General features: G+C 62.5%; 10 non-coding genes across 10 annotated transcripts; all 10 read right to left on the bottom strand.

Annotated features, from left to right (window-relative positions):
• Positions 1 to 443: 443 nt before the first annotated feature.
• Positions 444 to 634, bottom strand: LOC148635443 (U2 spliceosomal RNA). Its single transcript, XR_015933170.1, has one exon. It is a non-coding gene; the product is annotated as a U2 spliceosomal RNA (small nuclear RNA).
• Positions 635 to 1480: 846 nt separating this feature from the next.
• Positions 1481 to 1670, bottom strand: LOC148635442 (U2 spliceosomal RNA). Its single transcript, XR_015933171.1, has one exon. It is a non-coding gene; the product is annotated as a U2 spliceosomal RNA (small nuclear RNA).
• An 847-nt stretch (positions 1671 to 2517) lies between these two features.
• On the bottom strand, positions 2518 to 2708 carry LOC148635441 (U2 spliceosomal RNA). The gene has a single exon (XR_015933169.1). It is a non-coding gene; the product is annotated as a U2 spliceosomal RNA (small nuclear RNA).
• Positions 2709 to 3555: 847 nt separating this feature from the next.
• LOC148635440 (U2 spliceosomal RNA) lies at positions 3556 to 3746 on the bottom strand. The gene has a single exon (XR_015933168.1). It is a non-coding gene; the product is annotated as a U2 spliceosomal RNA (small nuclear RNA).
• Positions 3747 to 4593: 847 nt separating this feature from the next.
• Positions 4594 to 4784, bottom strand: LOC148635439 (U2 spliceosomal RNA). The gene has a single exon (XR_015933167.1). It is a non-coding gene; the product is annotated as a U2 spliceosomal RNA (small nuclear RNA).
• Positions 4785 to 5631: 847 nt separating this feature from the next.
• LOC148635438 (U2 spliceosomal RNA) lies at positions 5632 to 5822 on the bottom strand. Its single transcript, XR_015933166.1, has one exon. It is a non-coding gene; the product is annotated as a U2 spliceosomal RNA (small nuclear RNA).
• Positions 5823 to 6669: 847 nt separating this feature from the next.
• Positions 6670 to 6860, bottom strand: LOC148635437 (U2 spliceosomal RNA). The gene has a single exon (XR_015933165.1). It is a non-coding gene; the product is annotated as a U2 spliceosomal RNA (small nuclear RNA).
• An 847-nt stretch (positions 6861 to 7707) lies between these two features.
• On the bottom strand, positions 7708 to 7898 carry LOC148635436 (U2 spliceosomal RNA). Its single transcript, XR_015933164.1, has one exon. It is a non-coding gene; the product is annotated as a U2 spliceosomal RNA (small nuclear RNA).
• Positions 7899 to 8745: 847 nt separating this feature from the next.
• On the bottom strand, positions 8746 to 8936 carry LOC148635435 (U2 spliceosomal RNA). The gene has a single exon (XR_015933163.1). It is a non-coding gene; the product is annotated as a U2 spliceosomal RNA (small nuclear RNA).
• Positions 8937 to 9783: 847 nt separating this feature from the next.
• Positions 9784 to 9974, bottom strand: LOC148635434 (U2 spliceosomal RNA). The gene has a single exon (XR_015933162.1). It is a non-coding gene; the product is annotated as a U2 spliceosomal RNA (small nuclear RNA).
• Between the last annotated feature and the right edge of the window lie 149 nt (positions 9975 to 10123).

The raw sequence follows: 10123 nt of genomic DNA, 5'->3' as shown, positions 1-10123 counted from the left end.
GTGTGTGCCGAAAAAAAAGAAAGAAAAGGTGGATATACTAAGTTTTTTGGAGGGAAAACGCCCAGCTGTCGAAAGGGGCCCGCCTGCAGGGACGGGGACGGACACGCACGCAAGCAAGCAAGCAAGCAAGCAAGCAAGCAAGCAAGCCACGCCTGCCTCCCTGGGAAAAGGCTGAAAAACCTAAGTTTTTTGGAGGGAAAACGCACGGGAGCCGAAAAGGGGGCCGGCCTGCTTGCCCAGAGAGTCGAGACGCGGGAAAGCGCACAGAGGGAGCACGGGAACCGAGAGGGCGAGAGAGAGACAGAACACAGAGACACACAGATGGGGGACGAGGGACGAGACCCGAGAAGAAGGAGCTCCAGTCCACTTCGCTTGCTTGCTCGCTCGCTCGCTAGCTAGCTAGCTACCTAGCTACCTACGTCTGTCTTTTCACCGCTGAGAGAAGGTGGTGCACCGCTCCCGGAGGCGCTGCAATACCGGGCCGATGCGTGGAGAGGACGGAGCAAGCTCCTGATCCAGCTCCCTGTTCCAAAAATCCGTTTAATATGTGGTCCCCCGATGGGGGACGTATCAGATATTAAACTGATAAGAACAGATACTACACTTGATCTTAGCCAAAAGGCCGAGAAGCGATGCCCACAAAGGCGCGGACCGACGCGCGGGCGTTCCGCTGGCGCACAGTGGCGCAGGCCGACTCCTCTGGAGCCCGGGACCCGCGCAGCTGCCGGCCTCCCTGCAGCCAGAGGCCTGCCGCGGGACTCTGCTCCCCCTCTCTCTTGCCTGCCCGCCTGCCTTCCTGCCAGTCCCGGGCGGGGGCCCTGCTCTTTGATCTTCTGTCAACGGCCCGACAACGACCGCAGCCGCAGGGGGCGCCAGCCGCCCGGCCTCCTTAGCTTAGGCCCCTCCCACCGGCAGCAGCTGCGCCCAACCGGCTGCAAGCCAAAGCCGAGCGCCAGCACCTGCGGGCAGAGGCAAGGGGCAGCTCTCTCTCGGGAGGGAGGGAGGGACGGGACGCGCGCGCACACACGCCTGCCTGCCTGCCTGCCGAAAAAAAAGAAAGAAAAGGTGGATATACTAAGTTTTTTGGAGGGAAAACGCCCAGCTGTCGAAAGGGGCCCGCCTGCAGGGACGGGGACGGACACGCACGCAAGCAAGCAAGCAAGCAAGCAAGCAAGCAAGCAAGCCACGCCTGCCTCCCTGGGAAAAGGCTGAAAAACCTAAGTTTTTTGGAGGGAAAACGCACGGGAGCCGAAAAGGGGGCCGGCCTGCTTGCCCAGAGAGTCGAGACGCGGGAAAGCGCACAGAGGGAGCACGGGAACCGAGAGGGCGAGAGAGAGACAGAACACAGAGACACACAGATGGGGGACGAGGGACGAGACCCGAGAAGAAGGAGCTCCAGTCCACTTCGCTTGCTTGCTCGCTCGCTCGCTAGCTAGCTAGCTACCTAGCTACCTACGTCTGTCTTTTCACCGCTGAGAGAAGGTGGTGCACCGCTCCCGGAGCGCTGCAATACCGGGCCGATGCGTGGAGAGGACGGAGCAAGCTCCTGATCCAGCTCCCTGTTCCAAAAATCCGTTTAATATGTGGTCCCCCGATGGGGGACGTATCAGATATTAAACTGATAAGAACAGATACTACACTTGATCTTAGCCAAAAGGCCGAGAAGCGATGCCCACAAAGGCGCGGACCGACGCGCGGGCGTTCCGCTGGCGCACAGTGGCGCAGGCCGACTCCTCTGGAGCCCGGGACCCGCGCAGCTGCCGGCCTCCCTGCAGCCAGAGGCCTGCCGCGGGACTCTGCTCCCCCTCTCTCTTGCCTGCCCGCCTGCCTTCCTGCCAGTCCCGGGCGGGGGCCCTGCTCTTTGATCTTCTGTCAACGGCCCGACAACGACCGCAGCCGCAGGGGGCGCCAGCCGCCCGGCCTCCTTAGCTTAGGCCCCTCCCACCGGCAGCAGCTGCGCCCAACCGGCTGCAAGCCAAAGCCGAGCGCCAGCACCTGCGGGCAGAGGCAAGGGGCAGCTCTCTCTCGGGAGGGAGGGAGGGACGGGGACGCGCGCGCACACACGCCTGCCTGCCTGCCTGCCGAAAAAAAAGAAAGAAAAGGTGGATATACTAAGTTTTTTGGAGGGAAAACGCCCAGCTGTCGAAAGGGGCCCGCCTGCAGGGACGGGGACGGACACGCACGCAAGCAAGCAAGCAAGCAAGCAAGCAAGCAAGCAAGCCACGCCTGCCTCCCTGGGAAAAGGCTGAAAAACCTAAGTTTTTTGGAGGGAAAACGCACGGGAGCCGAAAAGGGGGCCGGCCTGCTTGCCCAGAGAGTCGAGACGCGGGAAAGCGCACAGAGGGAGCACGGGAACCGAGAGGGCGAGAGAGAGACAGAACACAGAGACACACAGATGGGGGACGAGGGACGAGACCCGAGAAGAAGGAGCTCCAGTCCACTTCGCTTGCTTGCTCGCTCGCTCGCTAGCTAGCTAGCTACCTAGCTACCTACGTCTGTCTTTTCACCGCTGAGAGAAGGTGGTGCACCGCTCCCGGAGGCGCTGCAATACCGGGCCGATGCGTGGAGAGGACGGAGCAAGCTCCTGATCCAGCTCCCTGTTCCAAAAATCCGTTTAATATGTGGTCCCCCGATGGGGGACGTATCAGATATTAAACTGATAAGAACAGATACTACACTTGATCTTAGCCAAAAGGCCGAGAAGCGATGCCCACAAAGGCGCGGACCGACGCGCGGGCGTTCCGCTGGCGCACAGTGGCGCAGGCCGACTCCTCTGGAGCCCGGGACCCGCGCAGCTGCCGGCCTCCCTGCAGCCAGAGGCCTGCCGCGGGACTCTGCTCCCCCTCTCTCTTGCCTGCCCGCCTGCCTTCCTGCCAGTCCCGGGCGGGGGCCCTGCTCTTTGATCTTCTGTCAACGGCCCGACAACGACCGCAGCCGCAGGGGGCGCCAGCCGCCCGGCCTCCTTAGCTTAGGCCCCTCCCACCGGCAGCAGCTGCGCCCAACCGGCTGCAAGCCAAAGCCGAGCGCCAGCACCTGCGGGCAGAGGCAAGGGGCAGCTCTCTCTCGGGAGGGAGGGAGGGACGGGGACGCGCGCGCACACACGCCTGCCTGCCTGCCTGCCGAAAAAAAAGAAAGAAAAGGTGGATATACTAAGTTTTTTGGAGGGAAAACGCCCAGCTGTCGAAAGGGGCCCGCCTGCAGGGACGGGGACGGACACGCACGCAAGCAAGCAAGCAAGCAAGCAAGCAAGCAAGCAAGCCACGCCTGCCTCCCTGGGAAAAGGCTGAAAAACCTAAGTTTTTTGGAGGGAAAACGCACGGGAGCCGAAAAGGGGGCCGGCCTGCTTGCCCAGAGAGTCGAGACGCGGGAAAGCGCACAGAGGGAGCACGGGAACCGAGAGGGCGAGAGAGAGACAGAACACAGAGACACACAGATGGGGGACGAGGGACGAGACCCGAGAAGAAGGAGCTCCAGTCCACTTCGCTTGCTTGCTCGCTCGCTCGCTAGCTAGCTAGCTACCTAGCTACCTACGTCTGTCTTTTCACCGCTGAGAGAAGGTGGTGCACCGCTCCCGGAGGCGCTGCAATACCGGGCCGATGCGTGGAGAGGACGGAGCAAGCTCCTGATCCAGCTCCCTGTTCCAAAAATCCGTTTAATATGTGGTCCCCCGATGGGGGACGTATCAGATATTAAACTGATAAGAACAGATACTACACTTGATCTTAGCCAAAAGGCCGAGAAGCGATGCCCACAAAGGCGCGGACCGACGCGCGGGCGTTCCGCTGGCGCACAGTGGCGCAGGCCGACTCCTCTGGAGCCCGGGACCCGCGCAGCTGCCGGCCTCCCTGCAGCCAGAGGCCTGCCGCGGGACTCTGCTCCCCCTCTCTCTTGCCTGCCCGCCTGCCTTCCTGCCAGTCCCGGGCGGGGGCCCTGCTCTTTGATCTTCTGTCAACGGCCCGACAACGACCGCAGCCGCAGGGGGCGCCAGCCGCCCGGCCTCCTTAGCTTAGGCCCCTCCCACCGGCAGCAGCTGCGCCCAACCGGCTGCAAGCCAAAGCCGAGCGCCAGCACCTGCGGGCAGAGGCAAGGGGCAGCTCTCTCTCGGGAGGGAGGGAGGGACGGGGACGCGCGCGCACACACGCCTGCCTGCCTGCCTGCCGAAAAAAAAGAAAGAAAAGGTGGATATACTAAGTTTTTTGGAGGGAAAACGCCCAGCTGTCGAAAGGGGCCCGCCTGCAGGGACGGGGACGGACACGCACGCAAGCAAGCAAGCAAGCAAGCAAGCAAGCAAGCAAGCCACGCCTGCCTCCCTGGGAAAAGGCTGAAAAACCTAAGTTTTTTGGAGGGAAAACGCACGGGAGCCGAAAAGGGGGCCGGCCTGCTTGCCCAGAGAGTCGAGACGCGGGAAAGCGCACAGAGGGAGCACGGGAACCGAGAGGGCGAGAGAGAGACAGAACACAGAGACACACAGATGGGGGACGAGGGACGAGACCCGAGAAGAAGGAGCTCCAGTCCACTTCGCTTGCTTGCTCGCTCGCTCGCTAGCTAGCTAGCTACCTAGCTACCTACGTCTGTCTTTTCACCGCTGAGAGAAGGTGGTGCACCGCTCCCGGAGGCGCTGCAATACCGGGCCGATGCGTGGAGAGGACGGAGCAAGCTCCTGATCCAGCTCCCTGTTCCAAAAATCCGTTTAATATGTGGTCCCCCGATGGGGGACGTATCAGATATTAAACTGATAAGAACAGATACTACACTTGATCTTAGCCAAAAGGCCGAGAAGCGATGCCCACAAAGGCGCGGACCGACGCGCGGGCGTTCCGCTGGCGCACAGTGGCGCAGGCCGACTCCTCTGGAGCCCGGGACCCGCGCAGCTGCCGGCCTCCCTGCAGCCAGAGGCCTGCCGCGGGACTCTGCTCCCCCTCTCTCTTGCCTGCCCGCCTGCCTTCCTGCCAGTCCCGGGCGGGGGCCCTGCTCTTTGATCTTCTGTCAACGGCCCGACAACGACCGCAGCCGCAGGGGGCGCCAGCCGCCCGGCCTCCTTAGCTTAGGCCCCTCCCACCGGCAGCAGCTGCGCCCAACCGGCTGCAAGCCAAAGCCGAGCGCCAGCACCTGCGGGCAGAGGCAAGGGGCAGCTCTCTCTCGGGAGGGAGGGAGGGACGGGGACGCGCGCGCACACACGCCTGCCTGCCTGCCTGCCGAAAAAAAAGAAAGAAAAGGTGGATATACTAAGTTTTTTGGAGGGAAAACGCCCAGCTGTCGAAAGGGGCCCGCCTGCAGGGACGGGGACGGACACGCACGCAAGCAAGCAAGCAAGCAAGCAAGCAAGCAAGCAAGCCACGCCTGCCTCCCTGGGAAAAGGCTGAAAAACCTAAGTTTTTTGGAGGGAAAACGCACGGGAGCCGAAAAGGGGGCCGGCCTGCTTGCCCAGAGAGTCGAGACGCGGGAAAGCGCACAGAGGGAGCACGGGAACCGAGAGGGCGAGAGAGAGACAGAACACAGAGACACACAGATGGGGGACGAGGGACGAGACCCGAGAAGAAGGAGCTCCAGTCCACTTCGCTTGCTTGCTCGCTCGCTCGCTAGCTAGCTAGCTACCTAGCTACCTACGTCTGTCTTTTCACCGCTGAGAGAAGGTGGTGCACCGCTCCCGGAGGCGCTGCAATACCGGGCCGATGCGTGGAGAGGACGGAGCAAGCTCCTGATCCAGCTCCCTGTTCCAAAAATCCGTTTAATATGTGGTCCCCCGATGGGGGACGTATCAGATATTAAACTGATAAGAACAGATACTACACTTGATCTTAGCCAAAAGGCCGAGAAGCGATGCCCACAAAGGCGCGGACCGACGCGCGGGCGTTCCGCTGGCGCACAGTGGCGCAGGCCGACTCCTCTGGAGCCCGGGACCCGCGCAGCTGCCGGCCTCCCTGCAGCCAGAGGCCTGCCGCGGGACTCTGCTCCCCCTCTCTCTTGCCTGCCCGCCTGCCTTCCTGCCAGTCCCGGGCGGGGGCCCTGCTCTTTGATCTTCTGTCAACGGCCCGACAACGACCGCAGCCGCAGGGGGCGCCAGCCGCCCGGCCTCCTTAGCTTAGGCCCCTCCCACCGGCAGCAGCTGCGCCCAACCGGCTGCAAGCCAAAGCCGAGCGCCAGCACCTGCGGGCAGAGGCAAGGGGCAGCTCTCTCTCGGGAGGGAGGGAGGGACGGGGACGCGCGCGCACACACGCCTGCCTGCCTGCCTGCCGAAAAAAAAGAAAGAAAAGGTGGATATACTAAGTTTTTTGGAGGGAAAACGCCCAGCTGTCGAAAGGGGCCCGCCTGCAGGGACGGGGACGGACACGCACGCAAGCAAGCAAGCAAGCAAGCAAGCAAGCAAGCAAGCCACGCCTGCCTCCCTGGGAAAAGGCTGAAAAACCTAAGTTTTTTGGAGGGAAAACGCACGGGAGCCGAAAAGGGGGCCGGCCTGCTTGCCCAGAGAGTCGAGACGCGGGAAAGCGCACAGAGGGAGCACGGGAACCGAGAGGGCGAGAGAGAGACAGAACACAGAGACACACAGATGGGGGACGAGGGACGAGACCCGAGAAGAAGGAGCTCCAGTCCACTTCGCTTGCTTGCTCGCTCGCTCGCTAGCTAGCTAGCTACCTAGCTACCTACGTCTGTCTTTTCACCGCTGAGAGAAGGTGGTGCACCGCTCCCGGAGGCGCTGCAATACCGGGCCGATGCGTGGAGAGGACGGAGCAAGCTCCTGATCCAGCTCCCTGTTCCAAAAATCCGTTTAATATGTGGTCCCCCGATGGGGGACGTATCAGATATTAAACTGATAAGAACAGATACTACACTTGATCTTAGCCAAAAGGCCGAGAAGCGATGCCCACAAAGGCGCGGACCGACGCGCGGGCGTTCCGCTGGCGCACAGTGGCGCAGGCCGACTCCTCTGGAGCCCGGGACCCGCGCAGCTGCCGGCCTCCCTGCAGCCAGAGGCCTGCCGCGGGACTCTGCTCCCCCTCTCTCTTGCCTGCCCGCCTGCCTTCCTGCCAGTCCCGGGCGGGGGCCCTGCTCTTTGATCTTCTGTCAACGGCCCGACAACGACCGCAGCCGCAGGGGGCGCCAGCCGCCCGGCCTCCTTAGCTTAGGCCCCTCCCACCGGCAGCAGCTGCGCCCAACCGGCTGCAAGCCAAAGCCGAGCGCCAGCACCTGCGGGCAGAGGCAAGGGGCAGCTCTCTCTCGGGAGGGAGGGAGGGACGGGGACGCGCGCGCACACACGCCTGCCTGCCTGCCTGCCGAAAAAAAAGAAAGAAAAGGTGGATATACTAAGTTTTTTGGAGGGAAAACGCCCAGCTGTCGAAAGGGGCCCGCCTGCAGGGACGGGGACGGACACGCACGCAAGCAAGCAAGCAAGCAAGCAAGCAAGCAAGCAAGCCACGCCTGCCTCCCTGGGAAAAGGCTGAAAAACCTAAGTTTTTTGGAGGGAAAACGCACGGGAGCCGAAAAGGGGGCCGGCCTGCTTGCCCAGAGAGTCGAGACGCGGGAAAGCGCACAGAGGGAGCACGGGAACCGAGAGGGCGAGAGAGAGACAGAACACAGAGACACACAGATGGGGGACGAGGGACGAGACCCGAGAAGAAGGAGCTCCAGTCCACTTCGCTTGCTTGCTCGCTCGCTCGCTAGCTAGCTAGCTACCTAGCTACCTACGTCTGTCTTTTCACCGCTGAGAGAAGGTGGTGCACCGCTCCCGGAGGCGCTGCAATACCGGGCCGATGCGTGGAGAGGACGGAGCAAGCTCCTGATCCAGCTCCCTGTTCCAAAAATCCGTTTAATATGTGGTCCCCCGATGGGGGACGTATCAGATATTAAACTGATAAGAACAGATACTACACTTGATCTTAGCCAAAAGGCCGAGAAGCGATGCCCACAAAGGCGCGGACCGACGCGCGGGCGTTCCGCTGGCGCACAGTGGCGCAGGCCGACTCCTCTGGAGCCCGGGACCCGCGCAGCTGCCGGCCTCCCTGCAGCCAGAGGCCTGCCGCGGGACTCTGCTCCCCCTCTCTCTTGCCTGCCCGCCTGCCTTCCTGCCAGTCCCGGGCGGGGGCCCTGCTCTTTGATCTTCTGTCAACGGCCCGACAACGACCGCAGCCGCAGGGGGCGCCAGCCGCCCGGCCTCCTTAGCTTAGGCCCCTCCCACCGGCAGCAGCTGCGCCCAACCGGCTGCAAGCCAAAGCCGAGCGCCAGCACCTGCGGGCAGAGGCAAGGGGCAGCTCTCTCTCGGGAGGGAGGGAGGGACGGGGACGCGCGCGCACACACGCCTGCCTGCCTGCCTGCCGAAAAAAAAGAAAGAAAAGGTGGATATACTAAGTTTTTTGGAGGGAAAACGCCCAGCTGTCGAAAGGGGCCCGCCTGCAGGGACGGGGACGGACACGCACGCAAGCAAGCAAGCAAGCAAGCAAGCAAGCAAGCAAGCCACGCCTGCCTCCCTGGGAAAAGGCTGAAAAACCTAAGTTTTTTGGAGGGAAAACGCACGGGAGCCGAAAAGGGGGCCGGCCTGCTTGCCCAGAGAGTCGAGACGCGGGAAAGCGCACAGAGGGAGCACGGGAACCGAGAGGGCGAGAGAGAGACAGAACACAGAGACACACAGATGGGGGACGAGGGACGAGACCCGAGAAGAAGGAGCTCCAGTCCACTTCGCTTGCTTGCTCGCTCGCTCGCTAGCTAGCTAGCTACCTAGCTACCTACGTCTGTCTTTTCACCGCTGAGAGAAGGTGGTGCACCGCTCCCGGAGGCGCTGCAATACCGGGCCGATGCGTGGAGAGGACGGAGCAAGCTCCTGATCCAGCTCCCTGTTCCAAAAATCCGTTTAATATGTGGTCCCCCGATGGGGGACGTATCAGATATTAAACTGATAAGAACAGATACTACACTTGATCTTAGCCAAAAGGCCGAGAAGCGATGCCCACAAAGGCGCGGACCGACGCGCGGGCGTTCCGCTGGCGCACAGTGGCGCAGGCCGACTCCTCTGGAGCCCGGGACCCGCGCAGCTGCCGGCCTCCCTGCAGCCAGAGGCCTGCCGCGGGACTCTGCTCCCCCTCTCTCTTGCCTGCCCGCCTGCCTTCCTGCCAGTCCCGGGCGGGGGCCCTGCTCTTTGATCTTCTGTCAACGGCCCGACAACGACCGCAGCCGCAGGGGGCGCCAGCCGCCCGGCCTCCTTAGCTTAGGCCCCTCCCACCGGCAGCAGCTGCGCCCAACCGGCTGCAAGCCAAAGCCGAGCGCCAGCACCTGCGGGCAGAGGCAAGGGGCAGCTCTCTCTCGGGAGGGAGGGAGGGACGGGGACGCGCGCGCACACACGCCTGCCTGCCTGCCTGCCGAAAAAAAAGAAAGAAAAGGTGGATATACTAAGTTTTTTGGAGGGAAAACGCCCAGCTGTCGAAAGGGGCCCGCCTGCAGGGACGGGGACGGACACGCACGCAAGCAAGCAAGCAAGCAAGCAAGCAAGCAAGCAAGCCACGCCTGCCTCCCTGGGAAAAGGCTGAAAAACCTAAGTTTTTTGGAGGGAAAACGCACGGGAGCCGAAAAGGGGGCCGGCCTGCTTGCCCAGAGAGTCGAGACGCGGGAAAGCGCACAGAGGGAGCACGGGAACCGAGAGGGCGAGAGAGAGACAGAACACAGAGACACACAGATGGGGGACGAGGGACGAGACCCGAGAAGAAGGAGCTCCAGTCCACTTCGCTTGCTTGCTCGCTCGCTCGCTAGCTAGCTAGCTACCTAGCTACCTACGTCTGTCTTTTCACCGCTGAGAGAAGGTGGTGCACCGCTCCCGGAGGCGCTGCAATACCGGGCCGATGCGTGGAGAGGACGGAGCAAGCTCCTGATCCAGCTCCCTGTTCCAAAAATCCGTTTAATATGTGGTCCCCCGATGGGGGACGTATCAGATATTAAACTGATAAGAACAGATACTACACTTGATCTTAGCCAAAAGGCCGAGAAGCGATGCCCACAAAGGCGCGGACCGACGCGCGGGCGTTCCGCTGGCGCACAGTGGCGCAGGCCGACTCCTCTGGAGCCCGGGACCCGCGCAGCTGCCGGCCTCCCTGCAGCCAGAGGCCTGCCGCGGGACTCTGCTCCCCCTCTCTCTTGCCTG

This window comes from Lepisosteus platostomus, unplaced genomic scaffold (assembly GCF_059453375.1).
Source record: "Lepisosteus platostomus isolate fLepPlt1 unplaced genomic scaffold, fLepPlt1.hap1 Scaffold_256_H1, whole genome shotgun sequence".
NCBI lineage: Eukaryota > Metazoa > Chordata > Actinopteri > Semionotiformes > Lepisosteidae > Lepisosteus > Lepisosteus platostomus.
Note: the sequence above shows the minus strand (reverse complement) of the source record. Positions and strands in the feature narration are given on the sequence as shown.